Source organism: Arvicanthis niloticus, chromosome 22 (genome assembly GCF_011762505.2).
Source record: "Arvicanthis niloticus isolate mArvNil1 chromosome 22, mArvNil1.pat.X, whole genome shotgun sequence".
In the NCBI taxonomy this organism is placed as follows: Eukaryota; Metazoa; Chordata; class Mammalia; order Rodentia; family Muridae; genus Arvicanthis; species Arvicanthis niloticus.
In genome coordinates, this window is record NC_133429.1 from 25,162,250 (window position 1) to 25,187,918 (window position 25,669).

Here is a 25,669-nt window from a genome sequence, read left to right on the forward strand (position 1 = left end):
ATTCAGAACAACTAAACATGTTTTTTTTTATGAGAAAAAGCTAGTAGCCTGTACATTACAAATGTCTATTGAAGATAGTCATATATGGAGACACATACCTTTAATCCCAACACTCAGAAGGCAGGGGCAGGGGCAGGGGCAGGGGCAGGGGCAGGGGCAGGGGCAGGGGCAGGGGCAGGGGCAGGGGCAGGGGCAGGGGCAGGGGCAGGGGCAGGGGCAGGGGCAGGGGCAGGGGCAGGGGCAGGGGCAGGGGCAGGGGCAGGGGCAGGGGCAGGGGCAGGGGCAGGGGCAGGGGCAGGGGCAGGGGCAGGGGCAGGGGCAGGGGCAGGGGCAGGGGCAGGGGATCTCTGTGAGGTCAAGGCCAGTCTGGTGTATGTAGGGAGTTCCAGGTGATATTGCTCCAAAGGTTCAGGTTGTCTAAAAAACAAAATAAAGGCTGGTAGCCTAAATAGTAAAAATACAGAATGAAGAAAAGGAACCTTAGAAAGTGGGGACACCTAAATTAAAAAAAAATGTGACAAATATTAACAATTTTAAAACAAATTTTGAAGTTCTTCAAAAGATTAGCTATTTTATAAATTTAAAAGGTGTTGATGTAATGGGAGGAGACCTGTAGGTAGATATGCAACTCTACAGTTCCTTATATATTCTATAAAATGGTGGGTTTGAGGGAGACGGCTCAGAGAGAAGAGAAGAGGAAATATTTAATTCATAAGGAAAGCTTTTTTTTTTTTTTTTTTTCAAAAACAGCTCAGATTGAATAAGAAGTAGAGAAAAAGAAATCCTGGGAAGTGCTTGCTGACAGGAGCCTGATATGGCTGTCTCCTGAGAGGCTCTGACAGAGTCTTACAAATATAGAGGGGGATGCTCACAGCCAACCATTGAACTGAGCACAATGGAGAAGTTGAAGACAGGACTGAAAGGCTGAGTGCTTTTGCAGCTCTATTGGGGGAGCAACAGTGTCAACTGGCCAGACCCCTGTAGCTACCGGGGAAGGGGGTGTGGGGGGACAGGACCACCAACAAAAGAATAGAGGGACCCATGGCTCTGGCCGCATATGTAGCAGAGGATGGCCTTGTTGGACATAAGTAGGAGGAACGGCCCTTGGGCTTGGGCCTGAGGGGGTTCAATGCCCCAGTAGGGGAATTCCAGGGCAGAAAGGTGAGAGTAGGTGGCTGGGTGGGTGGGTGGTAAAGAGGCAGGGGGATGGGGGATGGGATAAGGGGTTCTGGAGGGGAGACCTGGGAAGGGGATAATATTTAAAATGTAAATAAAGAAAATATCCAATAAAAAATAGAAAAGAGAAACTAGAAATTCAATAAAATGTAGGACAAATAATCAGTGAAAGATTCTTGTGAATATTTTGTTATAATTAAAAATTCATTTTAACAATTGTGTTAAATTATTAGGCTCAATATTCTAATTATAAAAATACTGCCATTGTGATTTTTAAAATTCCAAAATATAAAATATATGGCAAAGATTAATCACCATGTAAGTCCCTGGTATATGTTGAATTTATAATGTACATACAAAGAATCATTAAAATAAAAAAGGTAGAAAAAGTAATATATATATATTATATATATATATATATATATATATATATATATATATATATATATATATGTATATATTCCATAACAAAACTACACTGGTTTTGATAATCACCAACAAAGTTAACCACTTAGTAGAGGGATTAACATTGACTATTAAAAACAATTTCACAGTCTTCTCATCAAAAAGACTGAATATTTGCAAATGTATACAATAATCACAGTGGTTCCAAATAGAAATTCAGTAATGAAGAAAATAACGAGCAAATCTATAGAGAAATTTCAAGATATCTAAGGCATGAAAAATGGTTCTGAATTCTTTGTGTTATAATACTTCTGGAAGAATTCACACAAATCTATTATCAAGGCATTATTCATCAAGTAGTTCTTGAACAGAATTAATAGTTTTTTTCATGACTTTATACTGCTTCCTTTTACTCTTAAGAAATACAGTCACAATCATCTGTATGTGTTTCTCTTGCTTTGACTTTGGCTTTCTTTTCTTTTGTTTGTTTTGCCCTAGTCCAAATTAGTTGATTTTGTTTTATTCTATCTTTTTATTATTTTTTAGATGTGTGCTTGTTTCCTCTTTTTAACAAAATTAAATATAAGATAAAACAAAAGCTATTACATTGAAGTTTGAAAAGGCAAAGCAATAGAAGAAAGAGAGCCCATGAGAAGAAATAAAAATCAGTGACCCACTGTTCCCACACCTACCAGTCGTAGAAAAACATTAAACTGAAAGCAATAATATATAACCATATACAAGATATATTCACTTATATAAATTAAAAGCAACAGTACCAGAGAGGATCTGGCCCCTACCCTGGCAGCCCTGTGCCCGCTGCTTCAGTCTCTATGAACTCATATGGTCTTTGCTCAGTTTATGTAGATGGCCTTGTTCTCCTGTGTTCTACATCTCCTCTAGTTCTTAGACTTTTTCTAACTCATTTTTCTGGGTTCTCTGAGATTTGAGGCAAGGGACTAGATAAGGTTGTTTTTTTCAAGCTGAGTGTTCTAAGATCTCCTTCCTACTTCATAATGTCTGTCTGTTGTTCTCTGTATTTGTTCCCATCTGCTGTTGAAGGAAGTTTCTCTGTTGGTTGCTGAATGAGGATTATACTTACTAATCTATGAGTATAACTGAATATCATTAGGAACGATATTATCACTACATTTTTTAAGGCAGAAAAAGTGTGGATCAAGATGGTGCGGAGGTAATAAGAAACTGGGATGAGTTTGGGGAAGGAAATCAAAATTAGAGTATACTGTATTAAAAAATTCATGAAAGAAAAACATATACCCATATTTAAAATTAAAATGTTCCTTCCGATGAAATGGAAATCCCGCATTTCACCTTTGTCTTTTCAACAATTTCAAAGGATTTCTTATTCAACAACTATTGTGCAACTGTACTGTTTCCTATTGCAAAAAAAAAAAAAATTATCAGAACTTTAGTAGTTCATAATGATACAAATAAAGATACTTAGAGTTATAGTGATAGAAATTACTATAATTTAGACACTCAATATCTCACAAATGGCCATGTACTTAATGGAGCAGTTTCTAGGGTAGCCAGACTGAGAGATGATGGAAAACTTCCTTGTAAGATAGCAGTTTAGAGGTGTGTGCCATTCATAAAGGGTAAAACCACAGTATTCTTCTCCTTCCCTTCCACATTCTATCCAAATCATGAGCAGTAATGTCTTGCCAGAGTTTTTAACTGTACTAGGCTGCTGGTAATAGGTCTCCAAAGATAACTTTTGGCCACATGTTTGTTAGAAACCTACAAAACTATGAATCAAAATTAAGCCGCTTACCTTTATCATTTATCTTCATAGAAAATCAGAAACATTTAGCAGGATGACTTGTTTATCTGAAGAATAGCATCCTGCAATGAATGAGCACAGGGCAGAGTCCATTTGCTCCCTTGGTGATTTCCTGGATTATTTATGTCCCCACCGCTCTCCAGTCTTTGCCTTCATCTTCACAACTGCTTCATGTCTGATCATCTTTCATCTCTTCCACTACTGTCCTTGTGTCTGCACTGTGTGAGGCAGATAATTAGAGTAATATTTTCACCTCAAGATTCTTTGTTAACCAATTATCAAGGTTTTTCTTTTGTCAAATAAAACAGCGTTGTCCATAGGCCAACATATAAACATCTTTGGAGATTATCTAGCTTTTTCAGTGATAGCTAACCTACATTTGTTCTCTCTTTGATACTCAAAAAGTCTTTGGGAGTTGGGTTCAGTCTATACCAGAAACTAGGTTAAAAGGACAAAAGATTTAGTATTGATTGGGACCATGTGGTTCCATACAATGATTAATTTGACGAACTGGGAAGATGAATTTTGGTGTGAATGACTCCAAATATTTTCAGCCATTTAACTATACACTACCATTAACTTCATCAAAATAATTGAAGGTGTATCTTAGAGTTTCCATTGCCGTGAAAGGGCACCCTGATCAAGGCAGTTCTTATAAACAACAACAATTCGTGCTGGCTTACGTTTTCATATTCAGTCCATCATCATCATAGTAGGAAGCATGACACCACACAGGCAGACTTGGTGCTGGAAGATCCAAGAGTTCTTCATCTTTATCCAAAGGCAGCCAGGAGGAGAAGACTGTCTCTTGCAGGCAGCCAGGATGGGGTCTCTCTTCAGCACTAGGCAGAGAATCACATAGGAGCCCTCCAAAGCCTGCCTGTACAGTGATACACTCCTTCCAATAAGACCTCAACTGTTCCAACAAAGCCACACCTCCTAATAGTCCCATTTCCCATCTGCCAATCATATTCAAATCACTATGGTATATCAATTCTGAATTAATGTTTAAATTTTATTTATTTATTTTTATTATTCTTTTATATATATTGTTACAGTCCAATTCTTATCTTCCTTCTGGTCTGCCCTCTGTCTGTTCCTTATCCCATACCTCCTCCTTCCTGTATCCAAGAGGATGTTCCTACCCCCCTCTCCCACAACCCAGACCTTCCTACTCTCTGGGGCAACAAGACTCTCCAGGGTTAGATATGTCTTCCCTCGCTGAGGTAAGACCAGGCAGTCCTCTGCTGTATATGTGTCAGGACCTTATATCAGCTGATGTATGCAGCCTGGTTAGTGGCTCAGTGTCTGAGAGATCTCGGATGTCCAGGGTATTTGAGACTGCTGGTCTTCCTATGGGGTCACCCTTCTCCTCAGCCTCTTCCAGAATTTGCTTAATTCAAACACAAGGATTTTTGGCTTCTGTCCATTATTGGGTGTAAGTATCTGTATCTGATTCTTTTAGCTACTTGTTGAGCCTCTGGACTATTTAGACTCCTGTCTATGAGCACATAACATCAGTAATAGTGTCAGGTCTTGGAGATTTCCCATGAGCTGGATCCAAATTTGGACCAATCACTGGACCTCCTTTCTTTCAGGCTCTTCTCCATGTTTGTCCCTGTAGCTCTTTTCAACAGAAACAATTCTAGCTAAGAGTTTTTGACTGTGGGATAGCAACCCCATCCCTCCACTTGATGTTTGAAGTTTTAAAATGGTGTCGACTCTCAATGATAGATGCTATAAATTGCATCAAGATAAATTAATCAAAATAAATGAACCTCTAAGTATAACTTAACTTTATTTTTCTTGAAAAGACTTATCAACTCATTGAAACAATATCAGTTTTGAAATCTTCCAAGGAATTCTTGCTTAGGGTCTACTATGCCTACCTTTGCCTTATCACCTGGTAACAGCTCTTAGTAGCCTAGGACCAACATTTGGAAGACTCCACGTTTCTTCATGTTATAGTGGTTCAACTCTGTTCAATCTCTTGCATATCAGTTACATCAGTTATATAAATGGAAATCTACAAATGCTACCATGCAAATGATAACTACAGTTTAACGTTCAAAAGTCTACACTATCCTTATAGGAAAATAATCATTGGAGTGTATTTCTTTAAGTTTTAAAGGTACCCATATATTTTGTTGCATTAAATTATCTATGATTTTAGAACAATTTTGTGTTTGGGGAGGGTTGCAACTTATCTCTCCTCATTCATATATGTTTGATGGGCTACAATATATGATCTGATTTCATGATAAGTCTGACCTTCTGAGTCTGAGGATTATATTTGGATATAGTATTTTCCACATTACATATAGTATACAACACTCACTTTAACATGTGTCTTATACATATATGTAGTTTCCATTACTATCATAATGATTACCCCACAGTTCATCTATGCATATATCTGTGAAGCAATAATCGTGTTACTAAATATATACATTTAACAAATATTTATGCAAATATTCATACATTCCACTGTTTTAGATGTGCTACTATTAATTTAATTCTTACAGACTACCAGGGAAGTTACACTAATATTATTATCATATATAATGAGGAGTTCTAGTGACTTACCCAAGGTCATGTGGTTGTTAAATACCAATAACAGAATTTGAATCCAGCTATCTCACTAACAAGAATTTTCCTTTGCCATCATTTTACACCATTTCTGAGCCAGATTTTCCAGGTTTCACTTGAAAATACAGGTGTTTTAGCTATGAGAACTTCAGATCTTTTGGTAGGGAAAAAAAAGTCTTAAAATTTAAATTGTAAATTTTAAAGCATCATGCCAGAAAGTTAAAATGAAATCAGTAATTTTAAAAACACCAACAACTGCTGGGCGGTGTGGCTCACGCCTTTAATTCCAGAACTTGGGAGGAAGAGGCAGGCGGACCTCTGAGTTCGAGGCCAACCTGGTCTACAGAGTGAGTTCCAGGATAGCCAGGACTACACAGAGAAACCCTGTCTTGAAAAACAACAACAACAACAACAACAACAACAACAACAACAACAAAACAACAACAACAAAAACCAAAAACAAACAAAAAAAAAAAAAAAAAAAACAAAAAAAAACCAAACCAAAAAAAAAAAAAAAAAAAAAAACACCAACAACTGGGAAATTTCATTGAAATACCAATGGAAGCATTTTCTTCATGACTGGAATAATATAAAATCAATGGCAAATAATCAGCCAACTTCCTGCTCATCTTTCTTAATGAGACGTCTTGATACTTCAGTGTCAGCCTCACCATTACCACCTGAGGATGAGAGTTTGTCATTCAAGGCATGCTAAAGCCACCATAAAGAGTACTAACTCTAAGTATGTCTCTTAAATTTTCAGGTGGGTAGGGGGCCTAACACCCTCATGGAGGCAAAGGGGAGAGGAAAGAAGGTGGATGTAGAATAGGGGTTTTGTAGAGGGGTAACCCCGAAGTGGGATATCATTTGAGATGTAAACAAATGGAATGATTAATAATAAAACATTCAGGAAAACATTTACATTAGAATTATTTAGAAATTACATAGATTGTTCAGTACAGATATCCAGCAAAGTCTGCCTTACATGAGAAAAACTTGCAGCAACAAAAGATATGAGTGTATCACAGAAATTCTCAGACCAGAGCAATTTACTTTTCAATCCTAAAAATATCTATTTTTTACCTTAAAAATATATTTATCTTTGTTCTGCATCTTATAATACTTTCTCATTGTAGATCAACCAAACTGGATGAGTTTTCAGATGTATTTATTGCTTTCTATTTTATTTTAAAGTTCATTCATGTGCCCTTCATTCAGGTATAGAGATCTAAACTATATAAAGGAGTATTTATTTAACAGATCAGACCTGAATGAAGAAGACCTAGTAATTATCTTCTAAACACAAAAGTTCTCAGAAAATTTAAAGTTGTATTTTTTCCTGAAATACATCTATACCCATATAAGTTATATTTGCTATATGTCAAACTATTGTATTACTTCAAAACCTCAGGTTTCAATGAAACACAAACAAAAGCATTTCCTATATATCACAGCTTAAAAAGCAATTCTTTATCAAAATTGTAAGACAAAGCCATAAAATATATTCCATTATTCACAAGCAACGTTAAGTATACTAAGGATAATTTTTAAGAATAAGTCTACATGAAAATTAAATGTATAGAAATTTAAATATTTAAAGAAGTAAAAGATTCTATCAAAATATAGCATAAAACATTAATATATGTTTTTCTAATTCTGACACTAGGTAGATACTGTTTTCCCAATTGATTATTGTAAATTGTGTGAAACAGTTCTGGGTCAGGGTTTTGACTGTGGGATGGCAACCCCATCCCTCCACTTGATGTTTGAAATTTTAAAATGGTGTTTACTATCAGTGATAGATGCTATATATTGCATCAAGATAAATTAATCAAAATAAATGAACCTCTAATTATAACTAATATGTCATCTGTAATGAAGAAGAGAGGAAAAGTAAGGTCTGGAGGCTAGTAAGTCTTCAAAGTATGTGGACCATGCTGAAAATTTCAAGCAAATATACATATTATATGTAGTTTGCAAAGTTTTCAAGTCATTATAGTCATCTACAACATCTAAAAGCTTCACTTTGTGATCCAAAGAAGACAGAATGATCCCCTTATATAACCAACAGTCAAAAAGCAGTGCATTTAATTAAAGAATTAAAAATGAGTTTTATGTGAAAAAGATGGTCAGTTATGAATGGAAATTGACAACTTTATAAAGAGGATTCTAGAAATTAGTCAGAGGATATATCAGCAGAAAAATACATACGCAAAGAACCTTTTGTGTTCTATTTGTTTGTTTGGGTTTTTTGTATGTTTCTTTTTGTTTTGATTTATTTTATGTATGTGAGTAAACTGTCACAATCTTCATACACAACGGAGAAGATCATTAGCTTCCATTAAAGATGGTTGTGAGTCACCAGGTGGTTGTTGGGAATTGAACTCAGCACTTTTGGAAAAGCAGCCAGTACTTTTAACTGCTGAGCCATTGCTCTAGCTCCAAACCTGAGGTTTTAAAACGCAACATGATCATAATAGAAAAGCATTTGAAATGTTTGAAGATATAAAAATATTAAACAGGAATCCGAAAAGAACAATGCTTTAACATAATCGAGGTACAGAACACTTTCGGAGTATGTTATTGAACACGATAGCCAAAAGATTTAGGGAAGGAAAAGACACTAATATGTCATCTGTGATGGAGAAGAGAGAGAAAGTAAGGTCTGGAGGCTAATTCAAGGTTGAACCAGAGAGACTGGGGTCAGAACAAATGATATAGGAGAATTCCCTTCTCAGCTTTAAGAGTACAGATGCCTAAAAGATTCTACACAAATCCTGAAGGAAGTGGAAGTTGTGTGATAAGGAATTGCTTCATTTATATGACAAATCCCATTCACTGAGATTCTAATGTTCTTCCACACAGAACAAAACCCTAAAGTACAACACACTTCTGGCATGCTCTCAATTAATCATGAACTCTATTACGTTTAATCAATCCAAGATGATTCACAAGGTACTCAAGTGTCTTGATATGCCTCTTGGTCCTGGTTGTGCATATTGAAAATCAATAGAGTACCATAGACACACAGGCTACAAAATATTGGTCTGAATCAGTCATGGTGTTATTATACATCTTAAAAGTTGCTTTTCTCAGGAAATTGTTTCTAATAGCTTGCTGAAATTTTATTAACTCAAGCAGGAAAGAGAAATATTTGACACTTCAGCCTTATAGGAAAACTTATGCTTGTTTTAACTCACTGATAACAAAATTGCTTCACATTTTGTTGAATGTTACAATTTTCTCCTTGACTGAGAGTCCCTGGAAGACAAAGGATGAGTCCTGCTTATGCTTATATCAACAATGTCTGATTATATAAGGTCATCAATGTTTATCACTTAAATAGAAATAAAAATAGTAACATTTATTTTTATGTTAAGTAACTGATATTTATCAATTCTTTGAATGATTTATACATTTTAATGATATAATATTCTACACAAGAAAGTACTAGAAATTTATTCATTATATGTCTCAGTATACACACAAATACACACACATATATATATGTGTTTATATATACATATACACACATACACACACATATATATGTGTATATATACACATGCACACATATATATACATACACACACATACACACACATATATATACATATATGCATATATGTATATATATATTCATATATATATAATGATTTATATATATAATGATTCATATATATATATATATATATATATATATATATATATATATAATGATTTCATATATATATGAAATCATTGTTCATCCTGGCTCTGTTGAAAACTAAGTGACTTAAAGTACCATTGACTCATCAAGTTTTCTTCAATGATGAAAAAGAAAGCTGTACGATTTTTGCTTATTTTAAAGATTACTCAAAAATATAGGTAAAAATTCATTCCCTATTAAAGAAAGTAGCAAGTATAAATAATTAAACAACTTATATAGCTTAATTCTCTTTTAAATACAGCTAATAAACCATGGGAACCTAATTCCAATTGAGATTCATCCGTAGAGGGTGCTAGCAATTCTTTTTCTTGTAGGTGATTAGTTTGCTTCTTTTCTTAGTGTTAAGTGTAGCACCAATTATAAACCCTAAGAATGTCATTAGACGAAACTCTGATTACTTTTTTAAAATTATATTTAAAAATTTTTTGCACTCCAGTCATTATCCCCTTCCTGATTCACCCTCTGAAAGCTTCTCATCCCATTCCTAGTCCCCTGCCCTTGTTTCCAAGAGGGCACCCCCACCGCCCCACCCTGCCATGCCTCAGAATTCCCTGGGGCCTCACGTCTCTTGAGGGTTAGGTGCATCTTCTCTCCCTAAGGCCTGGCCAGGCAATCTTCTTCTGTATTAAGTGTCAGAGCCTCATATCAGCTAGAGTATGCTGCCTGATTGGTGGCTCAGTGTCTGAGAGATCTCAGGGGTCTAGGGTAGTTGAGATTGCTGGTCTTCATATAGTATTGCCCTCCTCCTCAGCTTCTTCCAGCTTTGCCCTAATTTAACCATAGGAGTCACAAGCTTCTGACCATTGGTTGTGTGTAAATATCTGCATCTGTCTTGTTCAGCTGCTTGTTGGCCGGACCTCTAAGAGGGCAGTCATGCTAGGCTACTGTTTGGAAGCAGTTCGTGTATACAGGAATAATTCTGTGTCAGAGTTGATTGGCAACTTGATTAGATTGTAAAGACCAGTAAAATGTCCCTTTGCTTCTGTCTGTGAAGGTGTTTCTACCGAAAGCCAAAAGGGTGGTGGGTAGGAGATCCACTCTGAATACAGGCAACATCACACAGGAGACTAAGTAAGGTAAAAGAGGAAGAAGCCCATTACCCAGGCCCACATTTTGCTTTACAGAAGAGGTGCTGTGAGATGCTCTGCCACGCAACACACAACCCCTGCCTGGATTTGATCAATCCATGAATTTGCAACATTTAAGTTAATTTCTCATGTACTTTTTCCAGAATAATAAAAAACTGAATTGGGGACAGGACATGGAGACAAAGGTGTATGACGTTTGGTTTACCTATATCTATGGCAGCATCTAGAATTTCTAATTTTCTAAAAGAAGAAATTTAACTTTAATGTAGCCCAGTATCTGAAGCATATTAACCTTTAATTATGCATGTCTAGAGCACAATGATGCCAATGAATAATAAAGATTCTGCTTTAGAGATATGTAGCTTTGTCTTACAAAAATTTTTCCTAATGAAAGTGTTATTTTAACAACATTGCTGGTGAAAGAATTTTTTAAAATGACGAAATAAAGGAAGGAAAGAGGAAAGATGGAAGGGAGAAAGGAAGAAAAGAAGAAAGGAAGGAAGGCAGGAAAGAAGAAAGGGAGGAGGGAAGGAGGGAGGGAGGGAGGGAAGGAGGGAGGGAGGTAGGGAAAGACAAACTAGGTTATTTTTGGCTCTATTAAGTTCTTCCAAAAAATAAGATTTATCTTATTCTCATTCTATTTGTTTAATATGGGCTAGCACCAGAATGCTAGCTTATGATGTCATAAAAAATGTTATGTCCTTACTAAACTTCCTAGATCTCATTCGTTAATGCTTAAATCCCACTTAGAAAAATTAGTTATAAAAGTAGAATTGATTATATAAAATAATATCAAGTAATTCATATTGTTTTCAGGGTATGAAGTAGTAAACTTTAACCTCAAATAAGTTATGTAAATCTCTGCATCATATTACAAATCTATTGATTCATCTGTGTTTGAAGATGTCTAATGAATTATTTCAAGCATAAAGTATTATGTAGAAGGGTATGCATTTCTTTATTACAGCTATCTTAGAATGTATCTACTCTTCCTTCACTTCCTTCGTTAAAGTTTTTGTTGAGTTAATGAATGGTCTCTTTCCTGAATTTCAGTCAGATTTTGAAAGTAATTATTCACATTATCGTTGATGTCTATGCATTATTGCATTATTACTGATAATAGATTTCATGAGAAATTTGTTAGGTATAACTGGCTAGAAGATTTTCCTTGTGTGTATTGGTCATGGAGCAATGATTTTAATGCCTAGTATTATATTTATTTAAGTGTGTATGTATGGAGTGTGTGTGTGTGTGTGTGTGTGTGTACCAGAAATGAAAGGTCCTGATCATATCAAGTTTCATTGGACACGAATTGTTTTGCTTATTCTGGAAAAACCATGGGTCCTTTCAGTATAAAAAAAGTCATCTTAGAACTAGAACTTTCACTCTTTTGGTTTCAGGCATCACCTAACTCTGCTTCATGTGGGTTCCTAAGAACTACTTTTGTGAGGATTTTTAGTTTTACATTCTTTTATTTTTATTGAGAAATATGACAGTGTTTTTATATCTGCTTCTTTGAGTTTTTGTTTAACCTGTGCTTGAACAACCTAACAAAAGATGAAGAGAGGTTGAATGTCAGAATTTAAAATAGGAAGAAGTTCTGTTTGTCAGCATTGTTGAGGAGTGAATAATTGAGAATAAAAAGAAGGATGTCAGTAGCCTAGAACAGTCTGAACAAAGACTGAATTTAAGGCCCTGCCTCTCTCACCATCATAGAGATTTAAGGGCCACACACCTGATTCATAAATGGAACATACTATGACTGGTTGAATCAGAGATGTTGCCCACAGCTTCAGGTATTGCTCTCTCCAGTAGCGGCAGTGAATTGAGGATTTTCAACCCTTGAGCAGGAGGGGATCAGGCTATTACTTTCATTTGCTTTCTCTGCTTGCTACTATGGGCACTCAGCCATGCGACAGACATGACATTCACACTATGATGGAATGAGGGATTCCTTCACCATGCCTTTCCCAGTGTAGACGACTTCCTCGTATGAAACCATGAACCAAAGTAAATAACCACCCCTTCCTGTAAGCAGGTTCTGTAAACTGTCACAGCAAAGTGTATATGAAGAGAGTGGTTTTATTGTTTTGATTAATCTAACCATATGGCTGTTGGTCCTATGGAAATGGTTCAAAGGAAGAATATGGGTAAGTGGGAACATGCTTGCCCTATCTATGAACGTGATTCTAGAAAGATTTTTAAAAAGGTAAGAACCAGTCTGATTTTTGTGTAGCATCATCAATGGGATGGGAGCTTGGGAAGTATAAAAATAAGAAAGTAAGGTGAAGACAAGTACTTACCATTCTTGGCTCCAAACCAGAGGCAAAACATGACCAGGTCCCTTATTATGCTGTCCTGCTGTCCCAGCCATGATGAACTGTATCTCCCCAAACTGAAATGAGCACTTCTTCCCTCAAGTAGCTTTTGTCAGAAGTGAGTCAAAAAGGTTCTAACACAAGGTTACAATGGAGGCCCCAGGATACTGGAGATGCAAACAATGTTTGCCTGCTGTATTGAAAGGGGCTACACATGAAGAGATGCCACGTGAACTGTGGATGGATTTTTCAAGAGCTTAATCTACTGAAGCTCACAGGAGCAAAGATCAGGGCTTCCGCCATGTGCCTGAATGTCAGACTTGTAGCCAAAGCATTTCATGTTTCTGCTGATTGGTTTTGATTTTGCTTCCTCTGAGATGTTCCTGTTATCACCTTTTGTCTTTATTTAGACTGAGAATATTGCTGCATTTTACATTCGGAGTAGACATTATTCTCCTTTTTAATTTTATAGGGAATTTTTATCTAACCGTTTGCATTTGTTCTCAGTAGAGACTATAGGTTTTTTTTAAACTTTTGATTATTATGAGAACTGTTAAAATTATGAAGGCATTTGAGATTGGACTCCGTGCATTTTCTATTATAGAGTGGCTCTGGGATTTTGTGGTGCTGGGTTACAGTGCAAACTTTTAAAAAAGGCTTCTCAAGCTTTTGCTTTAAGTATGTAGCAGTCGATCCTAACTTTGTAATTGTATTTGTGGTGTGTGTGTGTGTGTGTGTGTGTGTGTGTGCATTTGTATATGTGATCATGAGTGAATGAATATATATGGGTATATAGAACACTGCTTACTAGAGGAAAATCACAGTGTGAAAGACATAAAAAAATCAGAGGTGTTGACACCAATAATATCTTCAAGGGCACAAACTTACCAACCTAACTTATTCCCATAGAGCTCCACATAATATTCCCTCCAACTCTCAAGAGTATTGTATGTAATTCTATAAATTGCTAATATGTGTGTTCTGGGCAACTATACCTGCCACATTTAAGCACCTGATGGGGGGCCTATAATTTACACATTTTCACTTCATCCATTATATTCCAATGAGAGCTGTTGAAAATCCTGTGTCTGTTTCTAGAATTGAACTTGTTTTATTTCCTTTTGGTTGAGAGGTGGGACTTTTGCTCTTGTGACGATAAGAGGTTTTGATCCTCTGTTAGGCACAGTGTGCAAGGAAAATACAATTTCAGATTGTCTCCTGTATGTCCACATTGCTGACTAGTGATATTTTTATTTGTTCATATTTGACCTCAAAAGTGCTAAGTACATTTTCCAAATACACCTCACCAATATTGTCCTACAGAGATGACAGTTTATATACCTGTTCTATTGCAGATGGTTTACTAAAACCACCTTCTATTTCATCAAGAAACCATTGAGATCTATATTTATCAGAGTGATCACATGCCTTTGATGAATTTATGGATTACCATGGATAATAAGCTTCTAGACAAAAGTCAATCAAGATCTTATCTAAAGGCATAAGTTCAAGTCTCTCACTACAACATCCCAAAGGGATAATTGTTACTTATCTACTTAAAAATAACCAAAGAACCAGCCAAACATTTTGTCTTTTGGATCTTGAAATCACAGCTTTACACTGTTTCTGAATAGCTGCAGGTGAAGTCGTCAACAGTGTGTGATGAATCATCAGCTAATTGCAAAGAAGCAATAAGTTCATAAATGCAAAGAATTATGTAATAAAGGAGGGCAAGACAAACTTTAACTGAATTATTCCAGTTTTGTTCTGCTGAAGACAGGGAAGAATTAAGAAAATGGCTGAAATAAAGTGAGATTTTACAGCTGAAATACAACTAACTGTTCTGATAAGGTACAATGACACAAAAATACAACAATTGTTAAACACAATGTGCATGCTGCACACACACACAGGCTATATATATATATATATATATATATATATATATATATATATATATATATATATTCTCATTTACAGAGAAATAATCTATATTGTAGGTATAGAACTGCATTTGACATACAAAATACCATATATAATAAGAGTTGTTTTAAAAATCATACCCTATCATGTAAAGATGTTGAAAAATTATACCAATAAATCAGACAATGTAAATTCTTAGAACAGTCAGAATTGTTCCAAGCACAAAATAATCACCCATGGAGTTAATGGTGTTAAAGGGGATGATGTTGATGACATCACTGTTTCATTTATTATTAAAATAATATCAAGACTGCTTTGATAATTGAATTGTACTCAGCGCTTTAAATAATCTTCATGGGTATTCTGTTTTACAGGACTAGGATGGATAAATAAGCATGAAGGTTACTATTTTTAGTGTCTTTTGTATAAGAATACCCATGTGTCTGAAACAGGATTTCAATTTAAGGACACTGAATTTCCATAAATGGGCCATTTTTGTAGAATATAAACTAATTTTACTTAAATTCTTATTGAGTATAAAGTTTGAATTTTTATGAGACTGATATCACTGCACATTGTCCAGATGGATAAAGAAAGCTATGATTTTTATCAATTTTCAATAGTATAACACATATACAGAACACCAATTGAGATGGAAAATAAAACATAATATTTGTAAATGTTTCTACAAAATATATATATTATAAATCAAATAAAATACACTTAGTGAAGGAGGAGCAAATAAACATGGGAGACATGCCTGCTATAAGAACATGATAAGAACAAGTCTGCATATCTATGAAATTTTAGTTTTCATTATCACCTAAGACACTCAAAATATACATTAAAATGGGGTATGTGTGATACCATCATGTGCTATAACACAATGTGCTAAATCATTGAAATTGCCTGGATTTATGCATTCAGATATGAGGATTTCCATACCTTTTGCCACTACTTTAAAGGTTTTTTTTTTTTTTCAATTTTCTTAAAATAAAGCTTACTGGCAGGTAAACACAATATGTATCTTTTTATTACCCATTATCTGACAAGAAATGTGATAATTCCAAGTGTTTGCAAAAAATGTATCTGCACCCAAATAGAGATAACAATAATATACTGACATTCTAAACAGAAGAGATTCGGGGTAGATGTAAGAAAAAAACTGGCTGTGGAAATTATTTAGCATTATGAGGGAATTCAGTTGCTTTGAGATAAATATATGTTTTATTGAAAATAAGTTATATCTAGAACTTACTAGCTGGAAAATGTGGTTGTTACATCTCTGTCTCTGATGTAAAACTGGTGCAGTCAGGGTTTCTTCATTTGTTTTAATACTAACTTTGCATTTTAAAGGAATTCCTTGTTTTGAAACAGAACTGAAGAAAAAGAATAACTTTTAAGGAAAGTAGCTTCAGAAATTATTCATAATAAAAATTGGAAATTGAATTAAATAGTTTTCAGCGTTTTGAAATAACATGATTTAAGGTGATTTAAATAATTAGATTTTACTATTCTGAAGTTGAGAAACCACATACCTGGGAACATTTATACTTATGCCATTCACATGCTTTCCACTTTGTTATTAGCTAAAACAGGACCACAATAAAGGCATTGGTGGCCAAATGACCAGAGCTGCCATCTTGTGGATAACTAGGTAATGGGCCTGTCTTTGCTTCAGTGTGATGCAGAATGCTGCAGTTTAATATTCCTAACTGTCCAAAGTGAGACTGGTTAAAGCAATTTAAAGCCTGTTTGAATTCCTAAGTTCTGTCTGTAAATTATTACCTGAAGGACATACTCATCTCTTGCAAAGTTAGTATTAACCCAAACCTTATTAATATGTAAGATGAGAAACAGTGTAGGATGGTTTCTCTAGTCTAATTAGCCTCTAGTGCTGATTTGTTTTGATAATATAAATAATTAGTTTAACCACAAAATTGATGTAACTGAAATAATTGTCAGGCAATTAAATACTGTAGTGATTTCAACTCTTGGGAAATATATAGCATGAAAGTATGGTCATAAAACTGAGTGAAGTATACTTGCTTGAACTACAAAATTAGATCAGTTTTTTAAAGAAATAATTTAGAGCCTCCATGTTCTTTATATTATAACATACATACATAATACATTTACTAAAAATTAAAAAGCCATATTAGTTCCTATAGTGTTTTTTTCTTTAAGTGCTTTAAACTTAAAATAATTTTTGTTCATTGAAACTCAACAATGCTAAATGACTGTCACAGCTGGAAGTCAAGAAAGTATGTTTTAAAGTGCAAAGTTTTTTTTTTATTAAATTTTAAAGTACTGAAAGAACATGTTTTACTATTGTATGTGTTATTGTTGAATTCAGTATTCAAGAAATGACATGCGGTTTATATTTTCTTACACACATATTACTCCAGATCATGTGATTGATTTTCACATATGATTAATTATATCCTAGATTTACCTTAAATGCTCTCTAAGTATACATATGTAATTGTTTAAAACTAAGACATGTTTTTTTATGGGCTGGAATTATGGCTTAGCAAGTAAGCACTTGCCCTTGTCAAGGAGCCAGTTTGGTCCTCATTGCTCGTGTCATCCATCAGTTGCCTATAATTTCAGCTCCACTGAGACCCATTACCATTGCCCTCCTCTGGCATCTGTGAGCACTACCCAGTATATTCACTGACCCCCACACAAAAACATAGACATTCAAGCAAGCACACACATGCCCATAAGTAACATGCTACTCCCCAAAGTGTTAAAATGAAAATGTGACCCAAATGTTCATTAATTATAGACTAACATTGATTTTAAGTATTTCTCTTCTGCTTTCCTTCTGTCCATGATTTCTCCTAGTAATTCAAATATATTCTACTAATTTTACCAATTGATAGAAAAGTTTACAATATAAAATTATTTTTCATAGAAATGAACATTTTTGAAAATTTGACTTATTTTGAAAAATTGACTTATCTATCATTTGGTAAAAATATTAAACATCTATATCTATATCTATATCTATATCTATATCTATATCTATATCTATATCTATATCTATATCTATATCTATCTATCTATCTATCTATCTATATATATATGAACCTAAGGTCAAAAAGTCATAATTATACATTTTTTGTGACACAAAACCTGTACACTGTACTTAGATAATCACTTATAGATGAATCATGTACAGAATTAAGGTAATTGATACAGAATACCAATGGAGCATGCATCATACACATTCTCTAGTCTTCACTTTGATCTATTTTTAAGCCTATTTTAGGTTGTACTGAAACACTAGAATAAATACAAAGCAAAGTAAGAAAGATTATCACTTTTGTTCACTTCATTATTGGATTCCACAGTTATCTTATAGATATTACTGAATGGCATATATATATCAGCCTGCTTTCTAAGTGCAACAGGATACAATCTAATTTTTCTATGTATCTATCTTTGGCATTAAATATTTATTCCATTAATATTTTATATAAAACATGAATTATAGGAACATATTATACCTCATAAATTATGTTCTCAATGACATATCATACCAGTGATAAGAATATCATATCCTTATCATTTGTCTACCAGAAATACAGTTGACATTCCCATTGTCTGAATTCATCTTTCTGATCTGTAATTCAATTTTATGTCACTTTGCATGGCATACAGACTTCCATCTACAACCTTGTGATTTTATGCAAGAAGTAAATGAACAGTGTCTTCCACATTTGCTCAAAGTACACTTTGACAAATAGATTTTTCTTTTGTATCTAGTTTCTTCTTAGGCTTGACTCATATGATTAAATCCAAAATAAATCCTGGGGAGTGCAACAATTTTGAAGAAAAATAAAATCCCTTAAAGTGAGTCACTCTTTTAAACCCTGCTAATTTGCCAGGGTACAATTTTAGCTGAAATTCAAAAAGTTTAACATGGTTCTTCTTCATTATTTTGAGAGCACCTAGTTCACTTTTCATTTTAACTCTCACTAGTGTCACCAAAGTGAATATCTGATCTTTTGCCTGGCAATCATATTGATTTTTTAATCATTTCATGTAACACACTTGGTTTTGTATAACAAGTCTACACATTGCTTTAGCTGAACCTTGTATCATCTTTTCTATGGGTGATTGACTCATTGTCGTTCTTTATAATTGATGATAATGGGCTCAAGTTCTTAAAAGACTGTAAATTATAGCCATGAATTTAAAACTCCATCCAGAAGCCAGTCCCACAGACCCCTGTATCACAAACAAACTGCTACACAGAATGAGTTAGTTCTATGGTCCTAGTAGTCAGAAACTATCAGGGGTTTGTAATTAATTTCTTTCTAGTCATTGGAAACTTTCCAAACACTTATGGAAGTGATCCAGTAAAATATTGGGTTGTTGGATATGGGTTACAAGGAATATTTACCTGGTGTCCATCATTCTGAAGGAATTGAAGCAAAGCACGTGCACACCAGGCATCAATAGTACCCCCACAAAGGTGGGCGTGGATGAACTGAATCTCCTCATTCTCTCCCTAGTGCTTATACTTTGTGTTTTCTGAGCTGCACAGCTTTCAAAGGGTTTTGCCTTGAGACAAGGCAGCACTGGATTTAATAGGTGCTTGGTTGTTGAATAGCTCTGGTAATTCTTGCATCTCACAATGATCTCTCTGACAGCTCCTTTGGGTGAGTAAAGCTGGGGTATATTTCAAGGTGATTGTAGTTTTGTCCTTCTGGCTGTAAGCTGCTATAACCAGGTTATAAGATTATCCTCCCCTCCCATTGGACATGTGCCTGGGGAGAGAAACACAGGGCTTTTGTCAAGATAGTAAGACATAGATAATTATTCCTTGTTTGTGTTAAAAAAAAAAAAAAGAATAGTACTGTATTATAAGGTAGCTTTCAATTACTGAAATTGAATCATTTAGAAATCCAGTGACTTTTAAATTACTCATTTTTAAAAGCTAATATTTAAGATCATTTTGTAAAGTTATTACTTTTAATATCACAGAATTTAAGATTTGCTGTAGAAAGTTTGAAGTTCTTGTTAAATATTCAGAGAATAAAATACACTAGAAATTCTCTTTTTATAAATTCAGATTTTTTGTGGACAAATTGATTGCTCAGTGATCTACATTATAGTTTTTCTTAACTTTCTTAAATTTAATTGCACCACACTATAAAATCAATGCAAAGGATTCTTTTAAACCTTAAATTCCTAATGTGATTACTCTGATCATTTTCTTAACTGTTTCTCCAGTGACTCACCTTTTTAAAGTAATGCTTTCAAAAAAAATAATAAATGCACTAGAGGAATAAAATTCCTCACAAATCTTAAGTAATTAATTATACCAATAGGTCTTAGCCTACTTGGAGGGCAGTGTATTCAGTATGTCATCCTCCAATAACTTATTTAGACTTCCCGTGCTTTTTTTGTCAACAGAAATAATAGCAAAAGAGAAGCATTTCGCTTTTCAGCTGACAGTTTAGGGTTAAGATATGATTCCAGGTAACAGAAGCCAATGAGAGTACACCCAGTTGATGTTTGTGACATCATCTTCCAGTCGGAGTACACAGAACAGCTGAGGCAGCGTTCAGTTTCAGCCCGAGTGCCATTATGATGGATGTTTACATGTCTTCATTGAGAGCCAATTATCTTGCTTTTGTGTGAGGCCCAAGGATCACTCATGCTGCCAGGCTGCACAGAGCACTGTTGGATCTAGCTGAACGAATTGTTTTCTCTGTCTCGGTAAGAGCCTGTTCCGTTTACCTTCTCATTCCAAATAGAGGAGGAGATGTCTAACGGAGAGAGGAGTGCAAAGAGCGAGCAGGGTTACTATCTGGTGAGCTTTTAATCAAAGCAGTGTTTAGCATCGTTAAAGAAAGGTACTGATGTAACAGAAGGGGTGGAAAAGAACTGCTAATATGTACGTAGCAAACTAATCTGTAGTACAAAATGGATAGCAGGTATTTCAGCTTTTCTTTAGAAAAAAGGAGAGTTAGTGGTATCACAGGACTGCTGTGTTTTAAATACTTGTGTGTCTGAATGCCATTCTGCTACATTTCTTCCTACTTTGATAATGCTAAAAAATATTCGAAGTAGTCAGACCAATAGTGTTATATGTTTAAAATGATTACCAAGTTCCTATTTGTTAAATGATAGTTCTTTGGGACAGTTTTTCTAAAGTTGTGCTTAGCCAACAAATAAAAGCATTTACTAAGTAAGCATTCGGGTTCAGCTTTGGAAATTAACTTGCATCACTTTTTGTGGAAACCTCCCTTTTAACCAAAATGATTTTAAGGAACAGTGTAGGGTATTTTTTTTTTGCCTGATATGAACTTTATTTCAGTTACTCCTTTTGGGTGTCTGGGTAATAATGCGTGTATGCATACAGTTGTGAAGAGCTTTGTATGTTGTAATAATTTCTCAGTATTGATATTTTCATCTGAGGATCTTGTTTTTATGTTATGGCAAGACAGATATGTTTACAGGTACTGAACTGCTCTAGATATAACTGAATGAATCTAACAGGAACCTTTCAAAAATGCTTAAAACCTTTTCATTGACTGTGAATGTTCTGAAACTCCCCAGAGAAATCAAAGAATACATTTAACTCTTGAGATACCTGTTATTGTGGTGTAACGTAGACTTTTTAAGTTAAATGAGGTTTTTGGCATAGAGAAAGACTGAAAATGTAAATATGTGTAACTGAATTTAACATGCTTTTTATTTTAAGGGCACTCTGTCACTCAAGTATAATAAACTTTTGAATAATGACTATTCCATTAGGTTTAATGAGCTTGTGCTCTTTGGTTTATTATTATTATTATTATTATTATTATTATTATTATTATTATTATTATCATTAAAGCATAGAGTATCTCCCCTGTTTTTTTTTTTTGAACTAGCAATGTTAATAATTATAAATCAGGACATGAGGTGTTTAAGTTGTGCTGAAAGACAGCAGGGGTTTCTCAGCAATGTCTCACTTCTCTGTCTCCTACTAGCCTGGTCCTGTTTGGCAGCTCTTGTTGCTCAATTTGTCTGTTTTATTCTACTCAGGTCTGAACAATTCTGAGCCCATAGTGTCCAATGTACATTAACACAATCAAGAGTAGGGAGCCTTTTGTCTCAGTCCAAACAACGTGGGACCAATTAGACTTCAAAAAGTTTCTAAAGTAGTCACTGAGAGTTCCCCTCTCTTAGGGAAAGTCAGTATTTGTTGATCCTGTGAATTTCAAAATCACTGAATTTGAAAAGATTAGAAATTAAGACTCTCAAAGTTTTGGGCTGTGAATTCAAAGTATAAGGATACATTATTTGGAAATGAAGATTGCCTTTCTTTCTTTTTCCTCAAGTACTTTAAACGAGAACTGAATAGCCCACATGTACAGATGCTGTTTGAAGGTCTTATTTCCATACAATCAATCTTGACTAAGAGACAGCATTAGCTCCCTAACTATTAATTCTCCCAAAAGCTATTTGCATCATTCTGTCTACAGCTGATAGAATCTTCACTCAGTGAGTACTCTAAACACTATAGTTGTATTTTGCTGTGTATGGTGGAGCATTTGTCTCAGTTTTAGCCCTCTAAAAACAACTACACTGTACACGATAAGTAGCTTATCTCCTAGTTTTTTTTTGTTTTTTTTTTTTTGTTTGTTTGTTTGTTTTTAGAATCTTCATGCTATGGGTACACCTAAAAAGTGATTTGTCAATTGATGCACTTCATTAACTGAAGCCCTTTACATTTTATTTTCTCATTTTTTTTTCTTAAGAGAACATATCAGTAGGAGCACAACAATTCCCTTTGTCGCTCACTTCTGAGGACAGTAAGCCTGTGCAAGAAACAAAGGTAAAAAATGCTATGTGGATTGCCAATGTTTTCTAATGCACAATCCTTCTGTCTGAGTTAGGTCATTATTAGGACTTTCTAATTTTGATTGTATATCCCTATTATCTCAAGTTCTTTATATGTGGCACACCAAGTTAACAATCACAAAGGATTTAGAAAGAACTAGAAGGCATGGAGAGGAACAGGCAATATTTTCTGAAGTTCTCTGCATTTACCAGATACTAGGAAATATGAGTTATCATACTTGAAAACACATCCTTTTGTTACCATTTATCTAGTTTAAATATACATGCTCTTTGTCATTCTCTTGTACACTTTAATGCAAGCCTTGTCATCAGAATGTATAGTACTATTTAGTTTTCTAACTTCTCAGTTCAAGCTCTCAAATATACCATAAAATTTAAACTTTCTAGCCAACTCTTTACTTAGGCAAAATATAGCTACTCTAGTGGTTTATCAGTTTGATGTTATAGTATTTTGAAAAGTTGCATATTCATGTATTATACAGAATAATTATGTGTATTTCAAAATTTAACTTGTTATATTTGGATAACAAACATTTGCTTTTAAATCTGGTCTGTGATTAGAATATTGTACATTTAAAGAAACAGAAACTTATAATTTATAGTAAGAATTGTAACTTTGTCTCAATGATCATCCATTCAGTAAACCAATATCAGAGGGAGGGGCTTGTATTTACAAATATCAGATAATCAATCAATTAATTAATCTATCACTCTGTTTTTACAAGTTTAGGTGAATTTTTTTGTGGCAAGGACATTTCTATGTATAAAGTGTATATAACTGAGAAGTTTAGAAGAGAAATATACATTTCCTTTTTTTTATCTGGGAAAGATTCATTGCTAAAGTCCAAAAATATAGTATTTATATTAAAATACAGTGATGAAACTTCTTAGAGCTGTCTGGAAAATGAGAGATAAAAGTTGAGGGATATTTTCATTTATATTTTTGATTCTTCCATCTAAATACTAAGATACTGGAATCCAAAACAGATTTCTGAATCTTTTATTCAGATTTTTAAAAGATCTCCCAATTGTTCTATATTAAGCATTTGACTCTACATGATTTTACATTAATGTGGCAAAATCCAAGATATTTAATGTGAAAAGAACTGTATAACCATCAAGAATCTCTGGCAAGGTGTTCCTATGTTTATACTGTACCTACAAGTAAACAAGTCTTTGCATCCTCTGTTTAATAACAGCTCCTAGCAGTAAATTCATTGAGTTAATAGTTCTTTCACTTTTAGTAGGGTTCACTCACACAAATAGACTAGAAAGCATTTGGGACCTTTTTCTTTTGTATTGATAAAATATATCTTTCAAGTAGTAGTACCATTTCTAAAATATAAAATAGGAGACAATATGCAACATAAACTCTATTTTTTTGGTAGTGAGAATTCTATTAATATTAGCTCTTCAGATAATTTGATCTAACTCTAATATTTAATAATTATCAAATTTATTTGCAGATCTTTAAAGAAAAAGATGTGTGAAATGTAACTTCATGAGAGAAAAATCAACCTGTGCATAGGATTTATCAGTTGACAAAACCAGTGTTGGATGGAACCACTCAATTAGCCACTGAAGAGCTTTTCTAATGATATGCATGCAAATTGTGGAATAATTCATGTTTCTATTGATTAAGCACAAAACATTCATTTCACTTTAGGTAAATAGTTCATATTTCAAAATAATAACCCTCATTATACTATCTTTAGTAGAGCCCATATGTGGAATATATGTAGAAATGAGTAACAAGGAAACTCAATAGCTAAGATTGTGATTTATAATCTGCTTCTCATCCTAGAGGGAGCATCATAGTACAAACTTTGAGCTTTCAGAATTGAGTGAACGATGTGCACTTTCTCCTCTCAGTTTCAAAAAGAGTTTCCATGAGACTTGAGGAAGGGAGGAGAAGACAGAAGCAATATTGAGTTGGAGCTGCTTTGGTAAGAAGTTTTAGGAGGCACCAGGCCTTGGAATGAGTTAGCTTCTCCAAATTTATTTTTATAATGTTTTCCATGCAGACAACACAAATTGAGGTCAAAGCGCTGTTTGTGTCAAATTCTACTGAAAAGAGAGAATTAGCTACTTGATGTGTTACTGAAATTTTTTCTTTAGCTAAGAGTCAGCTAAGGTGAGAAGGTCATTCTAGCCACAGTATTCACAAAAGCCTTGTTCTACTGGTGTGAAAGAGCATACTTCAAAACAGGCAATTGTGTATCCATAGTATTGTGTCGATGGAGAAATAAGTATTCCTAGTGCTAAGTGGAGATATTCTTATGACAAGTCAGTCATATGAAACAACGGGCTGAAATGTGAGGTAGAGCAGAATAAAAATCTGCCATGATTGACAGGGGTACAGTATAAAATTAAGTTCCACAAACTTTCCTTGAGTTGAAATACAGGAAACAATCTAATCAGGTTTAGGAAAGAGTTCTGGTCAGCCGAGCAAAAGCAACAGCGTGGTACTACAGGCTTCTTTGTTTGCATGCACCCTGGTAGGAAGAGTTCTGCTATCAGACAATTTGAGTAAAATTTCGTCTCTTACATATTTATATTCTGTGTGTTTTCATGTACAAATGAGGGTTAATCTCCTACTCGTAGGATTATTCTTAAAATTGTGACCTATAAATCATGTGCTCTGATCTTCTAAATGCTGACGGTCACAGCTACATGTAGTAAAAGCTCAACTAGTTTTGTCTCTTGCTAGTATTTTAAGTGTTAGCTACATGCTTAACAGTGTTTTGTGTGTATCTGTGTGTGTTTATATACTTGTCTATGTGTGAAA

General features: G+C 34.4%; 1 protein-coding gene across 2 annotated transcripts in view; it reads left to right on the top strand.

Moving 5' to 3' along the window:
• The window catches only part of Mgat4c (MGAT4 family member C), a 659,905-nt gene that overhangs the window by 422,633 nt on the left and 211,603 nt on the right, over positions 1-25,669 (top strand). The window contains exon 1 of one of the 2 annotated variants that reach the window (XM_076920098.1): positions 20,583-20,748. The exons of the other annotated variant lie outside the window; for it this stretch is intronic. The gene's annotated coding sequence lies outside the window, so the exon portion shown is untranslated. Of the gene's footprint in view, positions 1-20,582; positions 20,749-25,669 lie in introns of those variants that run through there. 2 annotated transcript variants of the gene reach the window in all.